The sequence below is a fragment of the Carcharhinus amblyrhynchos genome, chromosome 24 (genome assembly GCF_965287045.1).
Source record: "Carcharhinus amblyrhynchos chromosome 24, sCarAmb.v2.hapA, whole genome shotgun sequence".
Classification (NCBI taxonomy): domain Eukaryota; kingdom Metazoa; phylum Chordata; class Chondrichthyes; order Carcharhiniformes; family Carcharhinidae; genus Carcharhinus; species Carcharhinus amblyrhynchos.
The window spans coordinates 33,848,835-33,876,436 of record NC_137347.1 but is presented as its reverse complement, the minus strand read 5'-3'; positions in this window follow the sequence as shown (position 1 = coordinate 33,876,436).

The following is a 27,602-nucleotide window of genomic DNA, read 5'->3' as shown; positions in this document are numbered from 1 at the left end:
CAGTGGGATGGGAAAATCCTGCCGGTGCAAACGGCCATAAGATTCCATCCATATTGTCCGCACCAGGAACGTTAGCTACCCTTGATGTTCAGCTGCGGTGGCCTTTTTTTACCACACGTCGATTCGATTTGAGAAAGTGGAATGTCTGTTAGCTGCTGCTAACTGTCTTGGGGACAGTTTGGAAACGGATACAGTACGGTGCTTACTAAGTGAGCAGCAAACATCCAATGACAGCAAATAAATTGTTGATTCCCTCATTATTGTAAAGATGTGGAAAGATTGATACTGCTGGCGAAATTAAATTTGATCTCTTGGAGCTTTCACAGCATCTCCTGTTACACTGTATAACTCAGTGACGAAAAACTTATCTTTTCAATTCTGTTCGAGGATGGTATAAAACTGATATTTAATTAAAATTTTCACATGTCAATAGTGAGATGTGTAATAGCTACTGGTACAAGATTAGTGTTATTTGCATCTAAAATGGATGTTCTGCATACTGCCTATAATTATTTTTTCACTCTACAAAGAAACCAGGACGATTTCTTTCTAAATTAAGAATTTCCCAATTTGACCCCTTCATTAGTGCCTCTCTCTCTCATCTTCCTGCATTTGAGATTGGAGTTCGGATAAACTTTCTGAAAAACAAACGGAAAAGGCAGAGGAGCGACTAAAATAATTAAATTCTGGATATAAATAGCTTCACTGATAACAGGGACAGAAAAGCTAACGTTACTTTTTCATCTCAGCAGACTCCTTAATATGCAGTAAAATTATTCCTTTATCCAATAGGGAGACAGCTCGCAGCTGCGCACCAAAAAATGAGATTGAATGCATCTTTCTGACATTTACCCCTCTCCCAGGGGTTCACCAGGGAGGTGGGGGGGGGGGGGGGGGCAAAGGTCGGGAGGAAAGGGTCAGAAAGCCAGATCAGAGGACATTTAGCCTTTTTAATCTGAGGATTTCTGAGGCTTTCTGCTGGGTGGAAATGGAAAGGGTGTAGATGGGGGGTGGTGTTTGCTACAAAATGGGCAATGGCACAGCTGTTAGCACTGCTGCCTCACAGCGCCAGGGACCTGGGTTCAATTCCTGGCTTGGGTCACTGTCTGTGTGGAGTTCCCACGTCCTCCCCGTGTCTGCGTGGGTTTCCTCCGGGTGCCCCGGTTTCCTCCCACAGTCTGAAAGACGTGCTGGTTAGGGTGCATTGGCCGTGCTAAATTCTCCCTCAGTGTACCTGAGCAGGCACCAGAGTGTGGCGACTAGGGGATTCTCACAGTAACTTCATTGCAGCGTTAATGTAAGCCTACTTGTGACACTAATAAATAAACTTTAACTTAACTTTCAATGGAAGGTTGGGTGGGAAATGAGTAATGTGTGCTTGGGGGGTGTGGGGGGTGCGGGTTGCAGGGTATGGGGGGAGTCAGCGAGACTCCCATGATTGGAAGGTAGGAAGACATTAACCTTTTCAAACTCCCACTTCTCCAGAATCTACAGGTGGGTAAAGGTGCAACACTGCGGATGCTGGAATCTGAGACAAAAACAGAGACTGTGGAAAATCTCAGCAGGTCTGGCAGCATCTGTGGAGGGAGATTAGAGACAACGTTTCGAGTCTGGATGACCCTTCGTTTGAGCTAAGAACAACTAAAACAAGACGAGATTTATACTATGGGGGGGTCTGTAAGTGGACAAAGGAAATGTAAATGATGATGAAGAAACTGAGAAAGGTGCATTAAGTGGTCAGAATGTGTGAATAGCAGAACAGAGGTACAGATTGTTGAAGGACTACAGATGGGATTGGGACTCTCTGACTTCTGATGGAGATTTACATACAGAATCTACCACACAGAAACAAGCCATTCGACCCAACTGGTCCATGCCAGCATTTATCTGAGGCTCTTCCCACTCCTCTTCATCCCAACTGACCCCCATCTCCTTTCAGTCTGATCTTCCTCAGGCATTTTTCTATCTTCCCCTGAAAACGCTTTGATGCCAGTCACCACAGCGAGTCCTTGTGCAACTGATTCCCACATTCTAACCATTCTCTGTGCTAAGACGCTTCACCTGAATTTGACACTGGATTTATTACTAACTCTCTCCCTAAGTGGAGACATCATGGCCGGAATTTTCCAACCTCAGCCAATCACTCTGGTGGGATTCTCCGGTCCCGCTGCAACGAACGGAGATCTGGCTGAGCGCCAAATTCGGCGTCATGGCTTACAGCAGCTGGAGAATTCAGGCCTACATTTTTGCATCTTCCCTCTAACAAATCCTTAACGATCTTTTCCTCCCACACTCCAAAGATGTGTGGGTTAGGTTGACAGGCCATACAAAATTGACCCCTGATGTCCTGGGATGTGTAGGTTAGAGGTAAATGTGTGGGGTAGTGGGGGTAAGACCTAGGTGGAATTGTTGTTGGTGCAGACTTGATGGGCCAAATGGCCTCCTTTTGCACTGTATGGATTCTATGATAAAATTAAAGTTGACTTAAATATGACAACGGCTTCACACAGCACCAAAATTTTATTGAAGGATCACATTTAGGTGTGAATTATATGGTAAATGGCAGAACCCTTAGATACAGTAACATACAAAGGGATCTGGGCGTGCAAGTCCACAGTTCCCTAAAGGTGTCAACACAGGTGCCTAAGGTGATTAAGGAGCCATATGGCTAGGCTTGCCTGAATCAGCCGGGATATTGAGTACAAGAGTCCGGAAATCATGTTGCAGACGTATAAAACATTGGCTAGGCCTCATTTGTAGCATTACATGCATTTTTGGTCACCACACCACCAGAAGGATGTGGAAGTTTTGGAGACAGTACAAAGAAAGTTCACCAGGATTTTGCCTGGTCTCGAGGGCATTGGCTATGAGGAGAGGTTGAATAGACTGGGATTGTTTTCATTGGAAAAATGGGGGCTGAGGAGAGACCTGATAGTGGTCTCCAAAATTATAAGGGACATAGACAGAGTGGATAGTCAGAGGCTTTCTCTTGGGGTGGAAGTATCAACTATAAGGGGGCACAGGTTCAAGGTGAGTGGGGGAAAGTTTAAGGGAGATGTGTGAGGGAGGTATTCACGCAGTGAGCGGTGGGTGCCTGGAACGCGCTGCCAGAGGGGGTGGTGGGAGCAGGCACATTAGCAACAGTTAAGAGGCATCTAAATGGGTACATGAATAGGGAGGCAATAGAGGGATATGGACTGAGTAAGAACATAAGAACATAAGAAATAGGAGCAGGAGTAGGCCATCTAGCCCTTTGAGCCTGCCCCTCCATTCAATAAGATCATGGCTGATCTGTCGTGGCTCAGTTCCACTTTCCCACCCTCTCCCCATAACCCTTAATCCCCTCTGTTATCAAAAACCCATCAACCCACGTCTTAAAAATATTTAGCGAGGCAGCCTCCACCACTTCAACGGGCAGAGAATTCCAGAGATTCACCACCCTTTGAGTGAAGAAGTTCCTCCTCAACTCCGTTCTAAACCGCCCCCCCTTTATCTTGAGGCTGTGCCCCCTAGTCCTACTGTCTTAAGGGCAAGAGATGTAAGGGTAAGGGCAAGAGATTTTTTTTTCAGTTTAGTTAGGACATCATGACCAACACAGGCTTGGAGGACCGAAGGGCCTGTTGTTGTGCTCTACCTTGCTATGTTCTTTGTTTTTTAAATAGTTCCATACAATCTTAATTTAACTACCTTCAGAGCGAATCTGTTCAACAACACCTCATTGATTTGAAAGTTTATAACATTCTAGTAACTTTTACCATACATTGTCTTTAACTCTCTTGGACGTCCCTCTGAGGTTTCCCAGTTGTTGGATTTTTTTGATCTCATTTTGTTCACACTGTGTGCTGGGAGTTAACCAGTTATTCCCGCTGTTAGCTGGGATCTAAAAACAGCTGCCATCAGTGGTTTCAATATCTTCTGAAATAAATCCTTTACCACTATTCCCTCATTATGTCACCCAGTTTCTTTAAAACTGCTCTCTCCCACAATCGATTAACTTCATCTCTTTATCCATAAGGTCTCTGTATCCACACTTTATCTCTGACACCTTTCTTTCACACCTTACACATCTTATCCTTTGAATCACAACAACCCATTCAAATCTATCCCTGTTTTATATTCATCGATACTAAATTACCTTAAGTAAATATCTATTTGAAGTGTTGCTAGGCTTATTAACATATCAAACTCACAATTAACATTCACACAATCATTCTACTCCTGCCTTACCTCCCATTCGCCTACCTCACAGTTTAAAAGCATGACCAGAATATTACCAACAAAATTACAATTTCTTGGATTTTCCTGACATGTTTCCCTGACGCATGATACTTACAATGACACGTTGTTTGCTCTTCTGATGGTGTATAAGATCCCTCCATGGGGTTGAGCAGACTCCAGCAATTTCACTGACTCACTGCAAATGAAGAGAGACATCCTACCATTTCTGTCCCCAGTTATAACGCATCTCCCACTGGCCTGGCCAACTCATTACATTGCCCAGTGATGAGCTCCCACTTTATTTCACACAAAGTCCGGACAAATATGATCATCAAATCCCTGCAGTGCAGAAGGAGGCCATTCAGACTGTTGAGTCTACACCGACCACAATCCCAATCAGGTCTTGTTACCATAACCCCATGCATTTACCCCAGCTATTCCCCCTGACACTAAGGGACAACTTAGCAGGACCAATCCACCTAATCTGCACATCTTTCAGACTGTGGGAGGAACCCACACAGACATGGGGAGAACATGCAAACTCCACACAGAGGGCTCGATTTTACCGTTGCGTTGCACCTGTTTGCAGGCATGAAAACATGGTAAAGTCGGGCGTGAGGCAATTAACGCGATCCGCGCCCATGCAGATGGCCATTTTACTGAGAATTTGCGCCTGAAACGGGCACAACGGTGATTTAAATTAACTGCCCGCCCAATTTTATCAGCATTTCCCCCTTTGCAATTGCGTTAGCACATCCAGATTTGGCGTGAAACAGACCAGCTTGCCAAAGGTCTGTTTCGGGTGCTCCAACTGCTGAAGAGGTAAGTTCAGGACTTCCAATGGCTCTCTGACTCAGATCCATAGTGGGGGGGAGGGGGGGAGGGGGGGGGGGGGCAGGCCAGATCACTGTCTGGTGGTGGGGGGGTGAGGGAGAAGGGGGGCCAAATTGTTCTGTGGTGGGGTGTGGGGAAGGGGGCGGAGGCAGGTCAGATCGCAGTTTGGTGGGGGGAGGGAAGGCCCGATCATTCTCTGGTGCGGGGGAGGAGGCAGACTAGATGGATCTCTGGTGGAAGGGGGGGAGGGAGGTCAGATGGATCTCTGGTGCGGGGGAGGAGGCAGGCTAGATGGATCTCTGGTGCGGGGGAGGAGGCAGGCTAGATGGATCTCTGGTGGAAGGCGGGGAGGGAGGTCAGATGGATCTCTGGTGTGGGGGAGGAGGCAGGCTAGATGGATCGCTGGTGGAAGGGGGGGAAGGAGGTCAGATGGATCTCTGGTGGAAGCGGGGGAGGGAGCTCAGATGGATCTCTGGTGGAAGCGGGGGAGGGAGCTCAGATGGATCTCTGGTGGAAGCGGGGGAGGGAGCTCAGATGGATCTCTGGTGGAAGCGGGGGAGGGAGCTCAGATGGATCTCTGGTGGGGGGGTGTCAGGGGTTTCATTCCAATCTGTGGGCCACCAGTGAGGGGGGAAAGGGAGCAGAGGTCTGGGTAGCAGGGAGGGGATGGGGTGGATAAGGGGCAAAGTTATGTTGAAGGGGTGGGGTTGATGTCTGTGAGGACTATCTCTTCTGGGCCGCTTTATTAGCTTCTTGCGGCCTGGGACCAATGTGACAGGAGCGCAATTTTCAATTTTTTTCTAACTGCACATGCGCAGTTCAGAGCTCCGATCATTTCAGGCGTGCTAAACCCCGCCCACAGCACAATTTTTTACTCAGTCTAAGTGCGTGTGGGAGCGCCTGAAAGCAGATTTCCAAGTCGGACCTGAATTGCGCGCAGATTCAGCACTTAGAATGGAAATGGTAAAATCAGGGCCAGCCAGTGCCTGAAGCCGGTTCCCTGGCACGGTGAGGCAGCAGTGTTAACCATTGTGCCAGCGTGACGCCCCTGTGCCGCCTAATCAGCCCATGCTTGTTGAAACAATACAGTCTTCCCATGGAAAATATATCCCAGATGAATATGGTCAGCTTTCCCATTATTGTTCTTGGTGTTAGTGAGTTTTAACATCCTTACTCTTTGTTCACCCTTCGGGGAATGATGGAGGAAGTGGTGGAAGGATATGTCTAAGGCCGGTGAACGATGCTGAATTTTCCTTCCCTGGCCAACAAGTCCAGGTGTTGGACTCAAACCCAGAGCCTCTGATCCAGGGGTGGGGCAGCACCACTGCAGCAACGGCTTCCTCAGCTACACTACAGCCTTCCGATCTCAATATCGAATTCAACGGCTTCAGATGATTAGCTCGACCCCACTTCCACCCTTTGGTTTTCACTTTATTTAATTTTTAACTACCTTTCATTTCTTTATTGTTGTTCTTTATTTCTCCCCCCCAACTCTTTCCCCCTATTTTATCCCCCCCCCCTTTCCTTACCTCTTCTCCCCCTTTGCTTCCCTTTTCCCCCTTTTTCTCAATTTTAGGGGATTTTCACAGTAACTTCATTACAGTGTGATGAAAGCCTACTTGTGACTAATAAATAAATAAGCTTTTGATTTTACATTTTTTGTCCCTCTGCCGCCCATTTCCCCCCTCCCCCCACATCTTCATCTGTCACAGCTCACTCTCTGATTTCAGCTTCCCTTGTTTGGTCATTCAGATCTTCTATTCTCTTTGTGGGCTGCCATTTTAGCAGCCCTTGTTTTTGTGGCTATGACTCATCTTTCATTCCCTCACCCCACGGTATAAATATCTCCCACTTTCTATGCCATTTAGCTTTGCCAAAGGGTCATCTGGACTCAGCTTTTCTTTCTCCTTACAGATGCTGCCAGACCTGCTGAGATTTTCTCTTTGGGTTTCAGATTCCAGCATCCGCAGTAATTTGCTTTGAGCCTTTGCTGTCGCATTGTTTAAACAATTCTCCTCTGTTGTTTTGAGGCAATGCGGTAACAGTGCCAGTCTCCAGGGTATGGAAGTATGAATGACCTTATTCCATCCCCGAAAGGAACCAGTCATAGCTCCAATGCCAGATTCCAGCACCATTGTTTGTGATACAGAGTCTCAGTTGCATTACAATCCTTTGATTGTATTTTACTGTTCCTTGTGCCTGTGTATTGGGTAATCAGTCTCTTAATTGCATTTGTCAATGGCAGGATGATAGCATTTCCCTGGTACCATTGTCCCATGATATCAATCAGTCAATACACAACGCCTTTTGATGAGACATTGTCTTTCACTAAATGTGTGAATTAACCCCTTTACTACATAGCTCTGTGCTACAGCTTAGTAGAACAAAATATGGTGTAAACATGCCTGTGCATTTGGGTTTTATATTCCATTAATTTCCCAGTTTCAGGGGATTCAGGAGGAGTGCCAATCAAATGGGCTACTTCATCCTGGATGGTGTCATGCCCACTACAGAAGCATTACATTGCTAAAAAAAACACATACTGTTGAAATTGTTTGTCCCAGATTCATCAGGACAAATTTGCAAGAGTACCAAAATTCAAAGGGAACAACAATTTATCTCACCTGATACAGGAATGGTCATTAATGAAGCAGCTAAAGATGGTGGCCCCTGCGACACTACCCTGAGGAACCCCTGTAGTGATGTCCTGGAGCTGAGTTGACTGACCTCAAACCATCACAACCATCTTCCTTTGTGCCAGTTATGACTCCAACCAGTGGAGAGTTTGCCCGAGTTCCCATTGACTCCCACTTTGCTAGGGCTCTTTGATGCCACACTTGTTCAAATGCAGCCTTGGTGTCAAGGGCAGTCATTCTCGCCACGCCACTGAAATTGAGCTCCTTTGTTCATGGCTGTAGTGAGACCGGGGGATGGGTGCCCTGCAGAACCCAAAGTGAACATCAGCGGGTGGGTTACTGCTCAGTGAATGCTGCCTGATGGCCCTGTTGATGACATCTGATCACTTTGCTGATGATTGAGAATAAACTAACAGGGCGTAATGGGTTGGGTTGCATTTGTTATGCTTTTTATGGATCGGACATAGAATCATAGAGTGCAGAAGAGCCACTTCAGCCCAGCAAGTCTGCACCAACATGCAATAAACACCTGAACTCACACTTAATCCCATTTACCAGCACCATAGCCTCAAACCTTATGATGTGCCAAGTGCTTATCCAGGTACGTTTTAAAGGATGTGAGGCAACCTGCTTCTACCACCATCCCCGGCAAAACATACCAGACCATCAGCACCTTCTGGGTGAAAAAGATTTTCCTCACATCCCCCCTTAACCTCCTGTCCCTCACCTTGAACCTATTTCCCCTTGTGAGGAAATCATTTGTTCCTTCTCCACTCTGTCCACATCTCTCAGAATCTTGTACATTTCAATCAGATCACCCCTCAGTCTTCTCTGCTTCAATGAAAACAACCCAAGCCTATCCAACCTCTCTTCATAACTTAAATGTTCCATCCCAGGCAGTACCCTGGTGAATCTCCTCTGCACCCCTTCCAGTGCAATCACATCCTTCCTATAATGTGGTGGCCTGAACTGCACACAGTACTCTAGCTGTGGCCTCACCAAAGTTCTATACAATACCAACATGACCTCCCTGCTTTTATAGTCTATGCCTTGATTGATAAAGGCAAGTGACGCATATGCCTTTTTCACCACCCTAATAACATATCCTTCTGCTTTCAGAGATTTGTGGACAAACTTGCCAAGGTCCCTTTGTCCCATGGGATGTCCTAGTGTCCTACCATTCATTGTATACTTCCTTGTTAAATTACTCCTTGCAAAGAGTATCATCTCACCGTTTTCAGGGTTAAATTGCATCTGCCACTTATTTGCCAATTTGACCATTCTGTGTATAAGCCACTCAGTCTCCCTGTTAACCACACAGCCAATCTTTGTGTCATCCACAAATTTATTAACCCTAACCCCCCCACGTAGTCATCAATGTTTTTATAAATGATGAATAAAAGGGGACCGAACACAGATTGGTGTGATACGCTGCAGGGATAGTGCAGTTGATGCAGTTTATATGAATCTCAGCAAAGCCTTTGAGAAAGTCTCACATGGGAGACTTGTAAAGAACATAAATGCTCATGGATATGGGGTAATTTGATAAAGTGAATTCAAAATGGGTTTAGTTGTAGGAGACAGAGGATGATGGCAGAAGGCTGCTTCAGTGACTGGGTACATACCAGGGTAATTTTTCACATTGCTGAATTGGTCAGAACTTGGCACCTATCCAGCAGCATCAGGCTGTTCCAGTGAATCAGTTTGGTGCTGGGCATTAATCCCTCCCCGGATATCTTCTAGCCAATCAAAACCTGGCAGCTCTCCAATACTCAAAGTCGCGCTGGATGTGATTTGTCATTGCCTTTAGCAGGGTTCGCTGATGGATACCCGGAGAGAGGTGGGTTTGATGTGGAGATGCCGGCGTTGGACTGGGGTAAACACAGCAAGAAGTCTGACAACACCAGGTTTAAGTCCAACCGATTTATTTGATAGTAAACTCACAAGCTTTCGAGGTTTGCCTCTTCGTCAGGTGAATGGAGAGTACTGGCCTCAGACAGAGCATATAACAGGCCGCCTGTGAGAGGCCAGGGCTCTCCATTCACCTGACAAAGAGGCAAACCGCGAAAGCTTGTGAGTTTACTATCAAATAAACTGGTTGGACTTAAACCTGGTCTTGTCAGACTTCTTACTGAGGGATAGGTTTGCCAGAATTGGGGGTTCCCAAGCAAGGTGTTGTTGATAAGGGAAGGAGGGGGGGGATGACAGCAAGGTCAAGGAGTACCATTCCACATGATCCTTCCTTCCCAATGCTGCGTTCCTCAATTGTATATAGTAACATAAAATCCCAACAGTGTAGAAAAGGCCAATCGGCCCATTGAATCTGCACTGATTCACTGACAGAGTATCTTACCCAGTTCCTCTCCCTTACACTATTCCTGTCATCCTGCACATTTACAATGGATAATTTGCCTAACTTACACATCTTGGGACCAAGTGGCAATTTAGCATGGCCAGTCCACCGAACCTGCACATCTTTGGACTGTGGGAGGAAACTGGAGCACCCAGACAAAATCCACACAGACACGGGGAGAACGTGCAAACTCCACACAGACAATGACCCGAGGCTGGAATTGAGCCCAGGTCCCTGGCGCTGTGAGGCAGCAGTGCCAACCACTGTGCCACTAGAGAGGGAACTATCTAATTTCTTGTTCACAATAACACTTTTCATGCCATAATGAATCAGCAATGGCAGTATTTTTGAGAGTATACTTTACCAAAGATCTTCAGTTTTCTTTATCATTTGTAGCGAGTCAGGATCCAGAGGCATTATGGAAATGTGGGAGTGGGACTTGAACTCACAATTTCCGGAGCCAGTGACGAGAGTGTTACCAACTGAGCCACATTTAACAATGGACACGCTGCATTTGTATCGCAGCCTTTTCCGTGACGTAAAGACACACATTTATTCCAGCAATGGTGGTTTATTTCTTGCATGTGAACTAATAATGAACAGTTACTTGCCAGCCACTTCATTGCAGTTTGCATAATTCATTACTAGAATCATTTACTTTCAAATATTAATGGAGCATTCAGCTGAGCAACAAAAGTGCCTGGTTTTACCAACACACAGAATTATGTGAAGACGGATTGAAGATTAAAATCTCACCGGCAAAAGTCGTGAAGGAGATGCTTAAGTTTTTGATCTTGAGTTTTGTTCTGTTTTTAAACATTTCTTAAAATATTGAGGTGATGGCATTCCGTCACTGTTCATGCCAAGAATTTAAGGCGCTATAAACCGTACCCAAGGGTACTTAGCTTTTTACAGCCTGTCCAGTCTTTTTCAATGTCTCTTTGGGCCATTGAAATAATGGGAGCGTCTGGACAAATACATGAATGGGATGGGAATGTAGTGTTCAGTTTTGGTCGCTGAACTTTCAAAAGGATGCGGAGGCTTTGGAGAGGGTACAGAAAAGATTTACCAGGATGTTGCCTGGTATGGAGGGCATTAGCTATGAGGAGAGGTTGGAGAAACTTGGTTTGCTCTCACTGGAGCAACGGAGGTTGAGGGGAGTCCTGATAGAAATCTACAAGATTATGAGAGGCACGGACAGAGTGGATAGTCTTTTTCCCAGGGTGGAAGAGTTAATTACAAGGGGGCACAGGCTTAAGGTGAAAGGGGCAAGGTTTAAAGGAGATGTACGAGGCAAGTTTTTTACTCAGGGGGTGGTGGGTGCCTGGAACTCGTTGCCGGGGGAGGTAGTGGAAGCAGATACGATAGCGACTTTTAAGAGGCTTCTTGACAAATACATGAATAGGATGGGAATAGAGGGATATACTCCCCAGGAGGGTAGGGGGTTTTAGCTCAGACAGGCAGGGTGGTCAGTGCAGGCTTGGAGGGCCAAAGGGTCTGTTCCTGTGCTGTTCTTTGTTCTCTTTGTTCTTTGTTCTAAATTACTTTATGTCCTCAACTGGCCTGAATTTCAGCGGTACCAAACAGTAGCACATCAGAACAGCGAGGAACAACATGTCCTCAAGTCTCACCAGGCTATATTAGGCAACCTGTTGGGTACCAGGAGGAATGGTAACTCTGGGGGAGGGGTGAAGGCAGAGACCGAGAGAGGCAATCAGGGAGGGGCATGAGGGGGGGGATATATTGATTGCTTTTTTGCTCGCTGCCTCCAGTGTCCCCTGTAAGTTAGGCCGTTCAGGATCTTTAAATGCCAGTCATAGCTTGCATATCACAGCAGGCAGCACCGTGGTTAGCGCTGCTGCCTCACAGCGCCATGGACTTGGGTTCAATTCCCGGCTTAGGTCACTGTCTGTGTGGAGTTTGCACATTCTCCCCGTGTCTGCGTCAGTTCCATCCGGGTGCTCCGCTTTCTTCCCAAAGTCGGAACAACATGCGGGTTAGGTGGATTGGCTGTGCTAAATCGCCAAAGTGTGGTGACTAGGGGATTTTCACATTAACTTCATTGTAGTGTTAATGTAAGCCTACTTGTGACTAATAATTAAACTTCAAAGTTTTGACTAGGGCAAATTGATTGAAGAATGTAGATCGGAAAGGCTGTGGGAGCTTTGTTTCAGTATTGGGATTAATATCATTCCAAGCAGTTGCCAATAAAAGGCCCTGGTCAATTTGGCATTGCACCAAGTTATCGTGTCTACTGAGGGTGGTTATTTTGTACAGTTTATACATTTGATTTGCCTTTAGGCAATGCAAAGGTCACACTCGTTTCTTAGTCTACAGGGATTTCTTTTATACAATGCTTTAAAATATCTCCTCCATGCTCCTGCCTCAGCAATTACTTCTGTGTCATCTGTTTACTTAAATCTGAGTCAACACCCAAGCTTGGCGAGGCCATACCTGGAGTATTGTGTGCAGCTTTGGTGTCCTTATCTGTGGAAGGATGTCCTTGCTACAGAGGGAGCACAGCGAATGTTTACCGGGCTGATTCCTGGGATGGCAGGTCCGCCATACAAGGACAGACTAAGTCAGTTAGGATCATATTCACTGGAGTTTAGAAGAGAGGGGATCTCATAGAAACTTATCAAAATTCTAACAGGGTTGTTTCAGAAAGGATTTTCCCAGTGGTGAGGGAGTCCAGAACTAGGGTTCATTGTTTGAGGATAAGGGGTAAAACTTTTAGAACTGAGGTGAGGAGAAATTTCTTCACCCAGAGGGTGGTGAATGTGTGGAATTCTCTATCACAGAATGTAATTGAGACCAAAACATTGTTTGATTTTAAGAAGAAATTAGATAGGGGGAATCAGGAAATTGACTGCGATGATCAACCATGATCAAAATGAATGTCGGAGCAGGTTCGAAAGGCCAAATGGCCCACTCCAGCTTGTAGTTTTGATGTTTCTGAGTTAATGAAGCATAGATCAGTTAACAGGCTTACATGACCAAATACAGAACAAATGGACCATTGATCATTCCATTGTACACTGCTAAAATGTTTATCTGGTGCCCATTTAAGGTCCATAAAACAAATGCGTTTAGACATTTGATATGTTCAATCAAACATGAAAAGGTGTTCAAGTATTAAGATATTTTAAGAAGAAGGTGCATCAAGGTTTTAATTCTTTTTAATCAATTACAGCAATGAAATGTACTGAAAACATAGCTCTCCCCAAGCACCTGTGCATCATTCAGTCAAGAGGTTAATTGCATCTTAGACAAGCAGGCTGAAGATTTAAGATTTTTGTGAAGGGTCATCGAATGGTTATGTGAAGTTATGGAAAGAATAAAAGAAAACTCAGAACCAAATAAGGATCATTCAGCCCATCAATGCCATCTCTCTAATGCATTATACAGAAACATAGAGGGTGGAATTCTCCGGCCACGCTGGTCTAAAAGCCAGAAATTCCCACCCGATCTTCAGTGGCGTTCCACCTTCTCCCAACCCAGCTGCTAAAATTCCAGTGGTGGGCGGGATAGAAGAATTCCGGCCAGAGAATAGGAGTAGGAGCAGGCCATTCAGCCCTTTGAGCCTGTTCCACCATTCAATATGAAAATGGCTGATCCTGTATCTCAACATTGCACTACTGCACTCTCTCCATACCCCTTGATCCATTTATAGAACATAGAACATTACAGCGCAGAACAGGCCCTTCAGCCCACGATGTTGCGCCGACCAGTTAAAAAACAATGACCCTCTAACCTAAACCAATCCCTTTCCATCCATAAACCTATCCACGGATCTCTTAAACGCCCCCAAACTAGGCGCATTTACAACTGCAGCAGGCAGGGCATTCCAATCCCTCACCACCCTCTGGGTAAAGAACCTACCCCTGACATCTGTCCTATAACTACCCCCCCTTAATTTAAAGCCATGCCCCCTCGTGCTAGCTTTTTCCATCCGAGGAAAAAGGCTATCACTGTCCTCCCTATCTAAACCTCTAATCATCTTATATGTTTCAATAAGATCCCCTCTTAGCCGCCTTCTTTCTAACGAAAACAACCCTAAATCCCTCAGTCTCTCCTCATAGGACCTTCCCTCCATACCAGGCAACATCCTGGTAAACTTCCTCTGCACTCTCTCCAAAGCCTCCACTTCCTTCCTATAATGTGGGGACCAGAACTGCACACAATACTCCAAGTGCGGCCGCACCAGAGTTGTGTACAGTTGCAACATGACGCTGCGACTCCTAAATTCAATCCCCCTACCAATAAACGCCAAGACACCGTACACCTTCCTAACAACCTTATCTACTTGATTCCCAACTTTCAGGGATCTATGTACACATACACCTAGATCCCTCTGTTCATCCACACTATTCAGAGTCCTCCCATTAGCCCTATACTCGACACATCTGTTATTCCTGCCAAAGTCTATAAATTTATAGTCTATAAATCTACCTAATTCCTTCTTAAATATATTCAGAGAGTTGGCCTTCTGTGGTAGAGAATTCCACTCTCTGGTTGACGAAGTTTTTCCTCATCTCAGTCCTAAATAGCTTCTCCCCCATATCCTGAGACTGTGACTCCTTTTACTAGACCCTCCGCCACACCCACCGCAGCCACCCCCAGCCAGAGGAAACAACATCCCAGTCTATCCAGCCTTGTCAGAATTTCATATGTTTCCATGAGATTTCTTTTCATTCTTCTAAATTCCAATGAATCCAGGCCCAGTCAACCCAAGCTTTCCTCAAAAAAAATCCTCCCAACCCAAGAATCAGCTTGGTGAATCTTTACTTCAGACATCAATCATGGCTCTTAATTTTTAACCAATGACCTCCATTTTGTTATCTGCTAGATTATCCCAAAATATCTACACACTTGGATAAAGAACAGTTGGGGCTACCTCATCGAATGTTTTTAAGGCAAAGATAGATAGATTTTTGAACGGTAAAGGAATTAAGGGTTATGGAGAGTGGGTGAGTAAGTGGAGCTGAGCCTATGAAAAGATTAGCCACGATTTTATTGAATGGCGGAACAGGCTCGAAGGGCCAGGTGGCCTACTCCTGCACCTAGTTCCTATGTTCTAATAACTTATAAGCAATGGAAAAAACTTGTGAATTTGGAACCATGGATTTGTTACAGTGCAAAAGGAGGCCATTTGGCTCATCATGTCTGCACCAGCTCTCCAAACGTGCATTACCACTTAGCGCTGTTCTGCTGTCCTGTCTGTCTACCTCTGCATGTTGATTCGATTCAGATAATCATCCAATGCCTCGAATGAACTTGCTTCCACCACATTTCTAGGTGGTGCATTCCAGACCCCAACCACTCGCTGTGTGGAGAAGATTTTTCTCACACCACATTTGTTTCTTTTACAAATCACTTTAAATCTCTGCCCCCCCCCCACCTCATTCTTGATCCTTTTACAAGTGGGTACAGTTTTGAAACTTCTACAGATCCATTCACCACCCAGTCAAAAATGTCAGTCCAGTCAGTTAATTGTCAACAGAAGTGTTAAATTGACAGTATGAAAGGTTTTGATAGCGTGGATACAGACAGAACGTTTTTTCTTGTGGGGAAGTACATAACTAGAGCCTATAATTGTAGGATAGTAACTAAAAAATCCAACAGAACATTTATTAAAAATTCCTTCATCCAAAGAGTGGTAAGACTCAGGGCCATTGCAACCACTCATCACTGTTTCAGTTCCAAATAAGCAACATTCTTCTTACATACTTAAAAATCATTTTAAATACAGTTAGCAATCATGACTATACTTGCTATAATGATTGTAAACAGCTTTGAAGCTTTCAGAGATATTTTGTGGAGAGAGTAGCTTGCAGACCAAGTTTAGACAAACACCAGCTTTTTTTTTCTCTGCTACATAACTAGTTCTCCCATTGACCATATTATTACATGACCCTGTCAATCAATTGAATCAAAAACCCCAGGGAAAATCTTCATCTATAAACAAAAGTCCATCAGCTCTATCCTAAGTAAACACCACATGGCTAAAATGAGTAATAATCCTGCTCACCTGGCATTTGAGCTGCAGTTCCACCAGACATACCAACTGCCTGTAAAAAAAACTGCATTTTAAAACAATCCATTAAGACATAAAGAAAATCTCTACATGATCATCACAACAGTGCCAGAGCCCAAGGCTGGTTTTCTATCCAGCCCGGTTCCACATCTGGCATCCTCCTCAATTTCCCCTGTATTGCCCACAGCAATGTAAAGTACTTTCAAAAGCCCGACTACTTACTTTTGGAACATAGGACGCTTTTCCATGAGGAAGCCTGTTGGATTTCAACCTGGTGTTGTGAGACTTCTTACTGTGCACACTCGAGCAGTTTTTGAAGGATTAACTAATAATTTAATGGATACTCACAGCATGGTGGGAGGCCATTTGGTCCATCATATCTGTGTTAGCACTTTACCAGAGCAAGATGGTGGCATAGTGGCAATGCCCCTGGGCTGGTAATCTAGAGTCCAAGCTAATTCTCTGGGGTCAGGGGTTCAAATCCATCGACCACAGTGGCTGGTGGAATTTAAATTCAAGTAATAAAGGAATCACGAGCTTTCGGAGTGCCGCTCCTTCATTAGGTGATTCCCCTGATGAAGGAGCAGTGCTTTGAAAGCCCCTGATTCCAAGTAAATCTGTTGGACTTTAACCTGGTGTTGTGAGATTCTTGACTGTGCCCACCCTAGTCCAATGCTGGCATCTCCACCTCATATTTGACTGGGGGAAGCGCAGGGATGCCGAGAGGAGAGGTGGAGAGATCCACAACAGGTGATATCTTTTAGGTGTTGGCACATTGATTTCCTATCACTTGTGGATGAACGAGCCACACATCCGAAATGGCAGAGGTTTCCAAACAGGAGAGAGAATCCTCCAAACTGTTTCTGCAGCAACTTTGCAACAGAACTGGGATGCCAAGGCCTCAACCACTGCACTTTGGCACTTGTCTCGGGTAATCATCATGATGAATGTCCCAGTATTTTGCACTGACACTGACACAGAGGACAAAGAACTCAGCATATTTAACAGGCCATGGTTAAAATCCAATGGAAAGCGAGCTGGATTCATCATTTCAACGGTGAACAGATGGCTTAGGCAGTAACTACTGAACTGGGGCAACTATATTCAGTGCTTCTCAGAACTGATATTAAACAAAGCAAAACTTTATATTGCAAAAATATGGGCGATAACTAAATAAATTATATTTGGGGCAGCACAGTGGTTTGCACTGCTGCCTCACAGCGCCAGGGACCTGGGTTCGATTCGCAGCTCGGTTCACTGTCTGTGCGGGGTCTGCACGTTCTCCCCGTGTCTGCGTGGGTTTCCCGTGGGTGCTCCAGTTTCCTCTCACAATCTGAAAGATGCGCTGGTTAGGTGCAGTGACCATGGTAAATTCTCCCTCAGTGTACCCAAACAGGCACCGAAGTGTTGTGACCAAGGGATTTTCACAGTAACTTCATTGCACTGTTAATGTAAGCCTACTTGTGACATGAATGAATAAACTTTTTTAAAAGATTGAACAGCAATGAAATCAAATACAAATTCAGGAATATTTTATACCAAGAAACAATAAAGAACAGAGGAAGGATCAAAATGTACTGATGACTCAGTGGGTAGCATGGTATTGAGTGACACTAGTCTTGGGTTGGCAAAGCTTGAGAACGTTTTGAAATGTAAAGGAGACACTGAGAAAGTGAACCCATGCTGAGTGATTGTGGCATCTGAATGCCTCAATGTTCAAAATAAGTAACTTGTCACTTTGTTCGAAACACTCTGCTGGTGAATAGCAGTACAACATAAAAACTGAAAAATAATGAGATTCAAAAAAAAGGGGCAGAATGGACAAGTTGGGCAGATTTCCATGCTGTAAACCTCTGTGATTCCATGACTCTATGACCCATTGAGTATTTAATATATCTCAGGTGGAGAGTGTTGTATGTTTTATATTTCTCAGGTGGAGGGTGTTGTATATTTTACATATCTTGTGGACAATGTTGGATACTAGAGGGAGGTTTTTCACACAGAGGGTCGTGGGGGTATGGAATGCACTACCAAGTAAGGTGGTGGAGGCAGGCACGCTGGACTTGTTTAAGGTTTACTTAGATAGGCACATGAGTGAAACAGGGCTGGAGGGTTATATAAGACGGTTTTAAAAAGGGTCAGAGCCTCGGGTCGATACTGGAAATGCAATAGTACATGTTAATGTTTTGTCTCTTTTAATCCACAGGTGTCTGTCCACCTTGTTGTCAAACGAGGGGCATGCACACGGTGGGTCGTGCGTGGGCTGCTCTTGGATGTTTCGAGAGTGGCCTAGTACTTTGTGTCGATGTGTGTGCTTAAACTTGGACCAGCAGACAACAGCTCAGTGACTATCACTGCTGGCTGTGCAGATACATGGATTTGGGCCAGTGTTTGTGGGAGTTTGCGCATTCTCCCTGTGGTTGCGTGGGTTTCCTCCGGGTGCTCTGGTTTCCTCCCACACCCCAAAGATGTGCTCTTAGGCTGATTGGTGTACCAAATTGATCCTACACTATTCTCCCCTGAATCTGGCTACAATAGGGGTACCATTCGCATACACACGGGGCAAGGTTGGTGTAGGAAAATGCTTTAAAATGGCGGCGCGGGCTCGTTGAGCCAAAGGGCCTGTTTCCCATGCCAGGTTGTTCTTTGTTCTTTGTATATTTTGTATCTCTCAGATGGACGATGTTGTATATTTTATGTATCTCAGGTGGAAGGTGTTCTTTATATATTTCAGGTGGAGAGTGCTGTGTATTTTATATATCTCAGGTAGATAATGTATATCTTATGTATCTTAGGTGGAGGGTGTTGTATATTTTACACATCTCAGGAGGAGGGTGTTGTATATTTTATATATCACATGTGGAGGGTGTTGTATATTTCATTTATCTCAGGTGGAGAGTATTGTATATTTTATATATCTCAGGTGGAAGGTGTTATATATGTTATATCTCTCAGGTGGAGGGTGTTGTATATTTTATATATCTCAGGTGGAAGGTGTTGTATATATTATATCTCTCAGGTGGAGTGTGTTGTATATATTATATATCTCAGGTGGACAGTGCTGTATATTTTATATATCTCAGGTGGAAGGCGTTGTATATATTATATCTCTCAGGTGGAGTGTGTTGTATATACTATATCTCTCAGGTGGAAGGTGTTGTATATATTATATCTCTCAGGTGGAGGGTGTTGTATATTTTATATATCTCAGGTGGAAGGTGTTATATATATTGTATCTCTCAGGTGGAGGGTGTTGTATATTTTATATATCTCAGGTGGAAGGTGTTGTATATATTATGTCTCTCAGGTGGAAGGTGTTGTATATTTTATATCTCTCAGATGGAGTGTGTTGTATATATTATATCTCTCAGGTGGAGGGTGTTGTATATTTTATATATCTCAGGTGGAAGGTGTTATATATATTGTATCTCTCAGGTGGAGGGTGTTGTATATTTTATATATCTCAGGTGGAGTGTGTTGTATATATTATATATCTCAGGTGGACAGTGCTGTATATTTTATATATCTCAGATGGAGTGTGTTGTATATATTATATCTCTCAGGTGGACAGTGTTGTATATATTATATATCTCAGGTGGACAGTGCTGTATATTTTATATATCTCAGGTAGAGGGTGTTGTATATTTTGTTTACCTCAGGTGGACAGTGCTGTATATTTTATATATCGCAGGTAGAGGGTGTTGTATATTTTATTTATCTCAGGTAGATGGTGCTGTTTATGCTGGGCACAGGTCACCTGTTTGCATTTTAAGTCTCCTGTCAGAGGGAAAACCAGAAAGTTTCCCATTTGTGTGAGCAGCGCATGACAGCTAGGATCCCTCAACCTCAGCTTTTAAATTACTGCATCCCAGAAATGACGATGGCCAGCCTCATTTTACAGAGAGGGTGGCAAGATCTCTGCACCAATAAAAAGCCCCTCTTCCCTCCCCCCACCACAACGGACATGGTGACCACTGCTCAGCATAAAGTGATGTCTCCCCGCTGACCCTCCACCCCCACCAATCACCTGTCCCCTACACCACACAGATATAAGGTACATTGCACCAACACCCCCTTACCCCACTCCCTCTCCATCCACCCACCTCATGCCCTAGCCAAAAGCCTCAATCCCTTCACAAGAGAGACACTCCCAGATGTTAAAAGGACCGCACTGAAATTGAATGGAAACTAATGTTTTCAAATGGTTGAAAGGGATTTCAAAGGCTTTGAGCTTTCTATGAAGGCTCAGGGACTTGAAATAAATGCTGTATTGAAAGAATAGGACTGAGTGAGTGGCTGTTGAGAAAGGAGTCTCATTCCTCCCCCCTCCTCCCCAACCCCCCAATACCTTTTCTCCCACCCCTGTGAAAGTGACTGCAGCTCATCAGAAATCCCATTTTAGGACTGACGCCCCATTTAGTGGGACTTTGGATTCCCTCCCGTCACCAGTGGCAGATGTGGCCAGCGTACCCTTCCTCTAACCCGCCCAATATGCCTTTGAGTCAATGAAAACAGCCGAGATGGATATACAGATAATAACCAGCCCCGCCTAACTGTTACTTTAAGAAGAAAAATCAGATTGAATTGTTTTTTCTGTTGGAGGGTGATTTGACAATTGTCAAAATTTAAAAGATTTGAAAGGATCACTTGAAAGAGTTCTCGTGCACATTGTAAGTGTCACTCTGATGAGGCGCTCAGAAGATAGGGAGCTTACATCAAATCAACCGAAAGCGCTAATGAGTTTTCTTTGTATTTTGTCAGAGCTCAGAGCTAATCTACCTCGGTCCATTTGACACCCTGTCTTTAAGTCAGTAATGGGAATCGATCACAGCTATAATATTTCACCAACATCAATTAAGCTCAGTGAAATGTTAGGGAAACGGAAAGAACCAGGTTATTCCTCATTCTTACAGAGTTGGAAGCTGACCCGATTGGTGTAATGCTAAATAAATCGGAACATACAAGATAGACACAGCAGATTCTTGTTCTCTGCCCAAACTATCGACTTTTTAAACACTGACAGATCTGTTGTTTGTTTCCAGAGATTTTAAAATGTGAAAAGCATTTGGGGGGTTCACAATTATACAAAATGTTTGTTAGTTTATCTCTTGCCCCAGACTTCAATGGAACTACCGTGGATTTCCAACATTTTTGGAGTTTTGGACACAGTAGCATCATGATTATGTTACTGCATTAATAATCAATGGAGTCATAGAATGCTTGAAACACAGGAGTCCATTTGGCCTGCTGACAGTGGCATAGTGATAAGCACTGCTGCCTCACAGCTCTGGGGACCAGCATTCAATTCCAGCCTTGGGTCACTCTGTGTGGAGTCTGCACATTCTCCCTGTGTCAGTGTGGGTTTCCTCCGGGCGCTCCAGTTTCCATCTGAAAGACATGGTTAGGTGCAATGGCCATATTAAATTCTCAGTTGGAGGGTGTTGTATGTTTTGTATATCTCAGGCAGAGGATGTTGTATATTTTATATATCTCAGGTGGACAATGTTATATTTTTTATATATTTCAACTGGAGGGTGTTATATATTTTATATATCTCAGGTGGAAGGTGTTGTATATTTTATAAATCTCAGGTGGGGTCTGTTGTATATTTTGTATATCTCAGGTGGACAATGTTGCATATTTTATATATCTCAGGTGGGGATTGTTGTAGATTTGATATATTTCTGGTAGACAATTTTCCGTCAGTGAACCCAAACAGGTGCCGGAGTGTGGGAACTAGTGATTTTCATAGTGCATTGTTAATGTAAGCCCACTTGTGATATTAATAAATAAACTTTGAATTTGTGGCAGTTCTCTCCAGAAGGATTAGCTGGTCCCACTGCCCTGCCTTTCCATGTAACGCTGTGCATATTTTCTCTTCACTGTTTACCCAATTCCCTTTTGACCACATCTGCCCCAACACATTTTCAGGTTGTGCATTCCAGATCCTAAGCACTCACTGTGTGAATCAATGTATTCTCATGTCCTTTTTGGTTCATTTGTCAATGACCTTATCTCGATGTCCTCTGATTCTCCACTCTTCTACCAGAAGGAACAGTCTCGCTCTTTCTCTCTCTCACTCTCTCTCATAGAAACCCTACAGTGCAGAAGGAGGCCATTCAGCCCATCGAGCCTGCACGGACCACAACCTCACCCAGGCCCTATCCCTGCTTAGTTACCGTGCTAATCCCTCTAACCTAGCACATCCTGGGGCAGTAAGAGTTAATTTAGCATGTCTAATCAACCTAATCCACACATTTTTGGACTGTGGGAGGAAAACAGAGCACCCAGAGGAAGCCCACACAGACACAGGCCTCTCTTGCTCCCTACTCTGCCTAGATTTTGAATAGCCGTATCAAATTTCCTCTTGACCTCCTCTTCCCCGAGGAAAACAAGCCCAATTTTTCCAATCCATCCACGTAAGTGAAGACCCCCTTTTGCTGGAGTCTTTCTTGGAATTCCTCTGCACCCTTACCCAACATTTCAAATCCTTTTCAAAGTGCAGTGCCCAGAAATGGACACAATGGCCGTAGCTTTCCGACTGTTACCATCGGCGGGATCTGTTCTCCATCAATGGCACACCTCGTTACGGGTTTCCCAGCAGCACGGCGTGAAGTCTATGGGAATCCCATCGACAGCTGCAGGACCAGAAGATCCCACCACCAGCGACCGGCATTCCACCTCCCTCCGCAAGGGTGTTGCACAGAGAATGTTGAGGCCAGATCAGTGATTATCAGGATTCATCGTAACTTCCCTGCTTTTGTACTCTATTGTAGTGGGTGGGCAGATGGACAATGCAAAGGTCTGTTCACTTTGGGTGGGATTTTCCAGTTTTGGGGCAAGCACAGCTGGAAAATCCCGCCCCAAACCTCAATTTCTAAAGTCCAGAATCCAGTGTGCCTTTTTAACCATTTTTTCATACAATATTGCCTCCAGTCAAAAATTTATGCATCTTTACTCCTCCAGTCTTCTGCAACTGGTGGGCATAGCAGGAGATGGAATGGATCATCACCCCAGGAATGACACCTCAGTTTAATTAGTTTGGTTTTTGTTTGATGTTCTACATTAGTTACAGTGCCCCACAAGGGGCTGTCAGCCCTAGTAATTTTGTTTATTTATTGATTATGGTCTTATTCACAGAGTATACTCCACTTGTACCTCCCTCTGTTCCTACACTCCCTTCAGTATTGTTGCCTTTTTGTTGACACATATATAAATCCAGAGGCTTGAACTAATGATCTGGACCCACAAGTTCAAATCCCACCACAGCAGCTGAGGTTTTTTTTAAATCAACTTAATTAAATAAATCGGGAATTCTAAAAATGCTAAAACCAGTGACAGTGACCATGAACTGACCAGATTCTTGGGGAAAAAACCCCATCTGGTTCTGTGCAGAGTCCGCACGTTCTTCCTGTGTCTGCGTGGGTTTCCTCCAGGTGTTCCGGTTTCCTCCCACAGTCTGAAAGATATGCTGGTTAGGAACATTAACCATGCTAAATTCTCCCTCAGTGTACCCGAACAGGCGCTGGAGTGTGGCAACAGGGGGATTCTCACAATGACTTTATCACTGTGTTAATGTAAGCCTACTTGTGACATTAATAAAACAACTTTAAAAGCTCTATTCCCTTTAGGGAGGGAAATTTACCGTCTTTACCTGGTCTGGGCCATATGTGACTTCAGACACACAGCAATGTGGTTGACTCTCAACTGCCCTCTGAAATGAGCTATTATTGTATCTATGATTCTCTGATGAAGACACAAAAACACAAGAATCAGGAGTAGGAGTAGACCATCTGTCCCCTCAAACCTGCTTCACCATTCAATAAGATCATGGCTGATTTGATTGTGGCCTCACCTCCACTTTCCAATCCACAGCCACACCCCCAATAACTGTTGACTCGCCTGTCAATCTTCTATCTAAGATAGATATATATATTTTGTTGAGCAAGGGTATTAAGTGATATGGGCCAAAGGCAGGTATATGGAGCTAGCCTCTGATAAGTCACAACCTCATTGAATGGCAGAACAGGCTCAAGGAGCTGAATAGCCTACACCAATTCCAAGCTCCTATCTTCTGAAGGAGGCGATGGCCTAGTGGTATTATCGCTCGACTATTAATCTGAAACTCAGCGAAAATTCCATGGACTCGGGTTCGAATCCCACCACGGTGGATGGTGGGATTTGAATTCAATAAAAATACCTGGAATTAAGAACCTACTGATGACCATGAAACCATTGTCGATTGTCAGAAAAATCCATCTGGTTCACTGATATCTTTAGGGAAGGAAATCTGCCGTCCTTACCTGGTCTGGCCTACATGTGACTCCAGAGCCACAGCAATGCGGTCGACTGTCAACTGTCTTTGGGCAACTGGGGATGGGCAATAAATGCAGACCAGCCAGCAACGCCCATGTGCCACGAATGAATAAAAAATAAAGTAACTTAGTCATGAAGGCAGCTCACTGTTATCTTTCTCAGGGCAAGGGTGGGGGTTGGAGGGGGAAATGAGCAATAAATGTTGACCTTGCCAGTGATGCCCACATTCCATGAACGAATAAAAGAAATCCCATCAGTTGCAATCAATGTTGCTGTCGTATGATTACATTGAGTTTTATTCTAGCATCTGCCGTGTGAAGCAAAAAAAACAAATGTGAAGACTGAGCTATTACAAATGAATTTGCTTAGCAACTGGCATGACATACGGTGACATTATGTGCTCAGGCACACAAACTTTATCAACTGGAACCTTATTCGGCAGTAACAGTCAATGGTGTGTCTAATGATATCATTGGTTTAAAAAGCACATTTGTGTGGTAATGAATTTCACGACTCAAATTGGTAAGATCGAATGATTTAGGGTATTTACCGTGAAGTATTATTTGTAATGAAACAAATATTGTCTGAGAAAGTGGAAGGCACCTAAGCCTTAGTCTTCATGTTCGAGAGAAATATAAATAAGAATTGTTTATGTCATAACGACACTTGCAATAACTTTCTGGCAGAGCATTGCAGAATTTCACAGTGTGAATTAGCACTGGTTGTTGTTGTGAGACAGATGCAGACCTTGGCAAAGGGCAGATTGTGATGTGAGTTTTTCCAATCTGTCTTCTGAATCGCCAAGCAGCCAACTACTCTGTTTTTTACCCAACAAAACCTGCACATCTTTGGACTGTAGGAGGAAACCGAAGCACTCAGAGGAAACCCAGACAGACACAGGGAGAATGTACAGACTCTACACAGACAGTGATCCAAGCTAGGAATCGAACCCGGGTCCCAGGTGCTGTGAGGCAGCAGAGCTAACCACTGTGCCACTGTGCCATCCACAGGTCATTAATATAGGGGAAGGTAGACAATTGTCTTTATACCAATCCCCAAGTCCTCCAGCCTTCCGATCCCATCGCACTGCTCTCTGTTCCAGATCAGTGCTGTCATTACCCCTTTTACTCCATGGCTTTGATGCTGTTGACAGCTCTGTGATGTGGTATTTTATCAAACACCTTTTGGAAGTTCATGTCTCCACATCAATATCTTACCATCAAAAAAGTCAATCAAGTTAATTAAACACATTTTTCCTTGAACAAATCCATGCTATTTTTTTCTAACTCATCCACGTTCTATCCAAGTGACAGCTAATCCAGTGCAGGATTCTCATCTCTAAACTCTTTTCCCAGTGGTTCGCCAGCTCATTGGCTTTGTGGCTAGAGTGTGATGCAAAACTGTAATGATTTCAATCAGGCCATTGAGGTTGACCTATTGGAGTATGAACTCCCTGATTAAGGACTCAATTGATGGGCCTATCAGGGAGTCTTGAACTGGGACTGTCAGTTCCTCTGACGCTCCTGAAGGTAGATTGCTGACTGAAAGCATGCGGTAGATAGCATGCAGTGTACTACTGTTGGAGTTTGTAAATAAAGGGATTTTGGGGGAGGGACTTCTGCCTCTGAAGACTTATTACAAGAACAGCACTGTGGGTGTTCATGAGCTGCAGCAGTTCAAGAAGACAGCTTACTACCACATTCTCAAGGGAAATCAGGGATGGGCAATAAGTGATGGCCTAGCCAGTATTGCCCACATCCCATGGGCCAATGAGCAAATGTTAAAAATGCCAACATTGTTGGTCCAATCTTTCTACTGGTTGATGTAGTTCTTGGTGTGTGTCATCTTACCTTAATAATCATGATAATTATGATATCACAGCATAACTAACAGACAGTGAGGAAGCTACATGGAGAGTTAAAAGCTATCTCACCACTGAGATTAAACTGACTGTCTTGTAGTCACTTATTCTCATATCCTTCTGTAAACAAGGGTGTAACATTTGCAATCATCCAGGCCTCTGGTACCTCTCCAGTATCTAAGGAAAATTAGGAGTGCATCTGAAAATTCCACCCTGACCTCCCTCAGTACCACTGGATGTATCTCATCCAGTCCTACTAACGTACAACCAGCATCTTTAAAAGGTCATGAATGTAGCCCAATCCATCACGCAAAGCAGCCTCCCATCCATTGACTCTGTCTACAGCAACCAGCATAATTAAGGACCCCATGCACCCCGGACATTCTCTCTTCCACCTTCTTCCTTCAGGAAAAAGATACAAAAGTCTGAGGTCACATACCAACTGATTCAAGAACAGCTTCTTCCCTGCTGCTATCAGACTTTTGATTGGACTTACCTTGCAGGTTGATCTTTCTCTCCATCCTAGCTATGACTGTAACACTACAATCTGCATTCTTTCCTTTCCTTCTCTATGAACGGTATGTTTTGTCTGTATAGTGTGCAAGAAACAATACTTTTCACTGCATGTTAATACATGTGACAATATATCAAATCAAATCAAAATCAAAATGTATGCCGAATTTTTTTTCGGAATAGCCCAATTAATGAATTTATATCTACTGAGTTTCTGTAATTCTGTAAGAGTTGCTTTTTTTAGCAATTGGGGGCGAACGCAATAATATTCCCTGAAGCATTCAGCTGTGAGATACAACATTGCCTCTTCATTTTAATTATTAGGACTGCAGGTGCAATGATAATCGAGCAGTACTTGTATTCGGACAAGATCAATTTGTTTGTGCTCATCTGTCTTGCATCTGTTGTCAATTAGACATCTTGTGATAAAAGAAATAAATAGCATTTTTCTGAATGAATCCATCCCGAGCTCTTCACAACTGCCTGCATAACAGCAGAACTGAGTGCACGCCAGAATCACTAATTGTATGCACGACACTTTGAGAGGTTTCTGAAAGATGTGATGAGGCATTCTGTGAAGGAGAATCTATTTATTCACTAAAACTTCTGGTGCAGCTGTGAAATTTATAAGCCATCTATTCTGTAAAATTGGCAGAAATAATAAAATTCTGCAGAAACCTAGAACTTTGTGTCACTAAACAGACAAAAGCAGTACCAAGGAGAAGGGGACCTGAAAACAATCCTTAATTAGGGGTTACAGGAAGAGGTCTCACAACACCAGGTTAAAGTCCAACAGGTTTATTTGGAATCTGGACTCTGAAGGGTGCAGTTGAA